The sequence below is a fragment of the Brassica oleracea genome, chromosome C5 (assembly GCF_000695525.1).
Source record: "Brassica oleracea var. oleracea cultivar TO1000 chromosome C5, BOL, whole genome shotgun sequence".
Classification (NCBI taxonomy): Eukaryota; Viridiplantae; Streptophyta; class Magnoliopsida; order Brassicales; family Brassicaceae; genus Brassica; species Brassica oleracea.
This window is the reverse complement of record NC_027752.1, coordinates 13,319,276-13,322,269: the sequence shown is the minus strand read 5'-3', so window position 1 is coordinate 13,322,269 and position 2,994 is coordinate 13,319,276.

Below are 2,994 nucleotides of genomic sequence, written 5' to 3'. Positions count from 1 at the left end.
AGAAAACTTCGGATGTCTTTCACTGTCTTTGGTGGGGGCAAACCAACTATAACATCGATTTTGGCCTTATCCACCTCAATCCACTTCTCTTCCTTAACCATGAAGTGACACTTCTCCCAATTCAGCACAAGGTTGATGTCTTCACATCTCTGTAGGACCCTGCACAAGTTTGACAAACAAGCAGAAAACGAAGATCCACAAATTTGACAAACAAGCAGAAAACGAAGATCCGTAGACAGAGAAATCATCCATAAACACATTCACAACATCCTCAATTAGATCCTCAATTAGATCAGAGAAAATTGACATCATGCACCTTTGAAAGGTGGCTGGAGCATTACATAGACCAAATGGCATTCTTCGATATGCGAAGGAACCATAAGGGCATGTGAATGTCGTTTTCTCTTGATCATTGGGATGGATGGGGATCTGGAAAAATCCTGAATATCCATCAAGAAAGCAATAGAATGGATGGTTAGCACGTCTCTCAAGCATCTGATCAATAAATGGAAGTGGAAAATGATCTTTTCTCGATGCAGAGTTCAGTTTTCGGTAATCAATATACATTCTATGACAAGTGATTGTTCTTGTTGGTATCAATTCATCTTTGTCATTTTTAATTACAGTTATACCACCCTTCTTTGGCACAACATGCACAGGAGATACCCATTTAGAATCTGAAATAGGGTAAATAACACCACAATCTAAGAGTTTAAGAATCTCTTTCTTTACGACATCCTTCAGGTTAGGATTTAACCTTCTTTGATGCTCGACAGAAGTCATTGATTCATCCTCAAGATGTATCCTATGCATACACAAAGAGAGTGATATTCCTTTGATGTCATCAAGAGAGTAACCGATTGCTTTTCTAAATCTTTTAAGTGTTTTCAAAAGTTTAGATAGCTCAATTTCAGTAAGTTCACTACTCACAATGACTGGGTAAGTTTCACACTTCGGGTTCGGATATTTTTTGTACCACCCTACAAGACCTGTTCGGGTATTTTTGCATTTCGGGTCGGATAACGGGCCGGGTTTCTCGGGTCGGATAATGGGTCGGGTTTTTCGGTTCTGGTTCGGTTCGGATTTCGGGTTTCCGATTTTATGCCCAAGCCTACCTTTAGCAATGTATATCTAGTCAATTGCGTAACATATTTTGCTTCTTTTTTTTTGTAAAAGGGTATAGGATAGTTTGCTTAGTTGAGTTAAGAATTTCTAATAATCAATTTCAAGAGATAATCATGAAAATCGAGAAAAATGAAATATTTTTGCGAGAGGATAAATACGACTCGGAGGCAGAAAAGGAAAGCCCAAACCGACCTAAAGAGGAGTATATATGGGATGCAGAGGCGAGCAATTTAGGCATTTTTCTGTTTTTGTTATTGAGCTGTGACTCAACTAGGTTTACAAGTCTTAGGTGGTTAGAACTAGGGAACTCTCCAATAGCTCTTGCGGCTGAGACTTTACCTGTTGTAGCCCTCATATGCAGATTCAGAATCAAATCTTCTTGCTCTCGTTTCGTTTTTATCAATTCATTACTTGTCTGTTTTCCGTATTCTGATTGCTTGACGTTTGACTTAACAGAAATCATGGATCTTATGGAAAATTAGGATTTCTTGACTTTCTTTATTTTACTGAAATCGACAGTGCAAATTTTGGTTCCCACAGATGAGACAATGCAGCCCGATTGAACACTTGGCACTTTTTCAGATAAGAAATTGCTTCTCAAGAGAAAGAATCCAACACCATGTCCTTCGTCACATATAATTGACTTCTTACACACTTTGAGGTTGCAAAACTGTTGTAAAGTTTCTTCTATGTAATTGAAAAAGGTTAAACATTTTGCTGTGACCATGTTTGTAGATGAACTGTGACCTTTGGGGGAGTTGCCAAGATTCTCTCGGATGAGAAAAGTTTGTAAGCAGCTTTCTTGCTAAAAACATATACTGTTTCAAAGCACATATTAGTTCTTTCAAAACCCTTTTTGACCATTCACTACAAGAAAATCAGTAATTTCTGACCGTCATATCCGTTGGAAAACGGCCAGAAATGGTATGCTCTGACGGATTGGACCATCAGATCTATATGGTCGGAAATTTTTTAGCGGTCAGGAACGGTCAGAAATTTCTGACCGAAAACCGATGTATTTTTACGGTCGGAAAATTCCAACGGAACGTCCGTCAAAAATATCCGTCAGAAAATTCTGACCAAAACAGCGGTCGGAAACTTTTGACGGGAATTTCGGTCAGAAAGTTTTGACGGTGTTGGGGTCAAAATCGGTCACGACGGAATCAATTTCTGAAAGTCCGTAAAAATCGACATGAACGTTTTTACGAAAGTTATACTTCGTAAAGAATATCACAACAAAGAATTTTGTGGTAAAATCTTGTTCTAAATCTCGATCAAGCCAAGTACCGATTATCTCAAGGCAACAGACACGTATCTAAACCAGCCACGGACGAGCTCGAGTATGGCGATTGGACCACGGACAAGCCAAGCACGATCGATACGCAGCGACCAAGCATGCACACTGCTCGATCGCTACGTAGCGACCGAGCTCGAGCCAAGATCGGTCGCTACGTAACGACCAAGTACGAGTACCGCTCGGTTGCTACGTAGCGACCGAGCACGCGTACTGCTCGGTCGCTATGTAGCGACCGAGCTTGAGCCAAGCCCGGTCGCTACGTAGCGACCAAGCAAGTGCACGTTTCGATCGTTACAAAGCGATCGAGCTTTCCCGAAACGTCGATACGACACGAATCCATGCATTCTCGTTACTCTTTAATGCTATCTCCCGAAGACCGTAGCAAACTCATTTCATGTTTCTCGTCATTCGAAGTCATCAATCGAATTTTACGATAAAAACCGGGGAAAGTTCGTTTTTATCGAAAGAAGCTGTAATAAACGTTTCAAGTCAAAAGATGGCCCAAAGAGACCTAAGACGTGACTCGAAGCCCACTTACGATTTCTTAACCAAAAGCCCGTAAACCGTAGGAT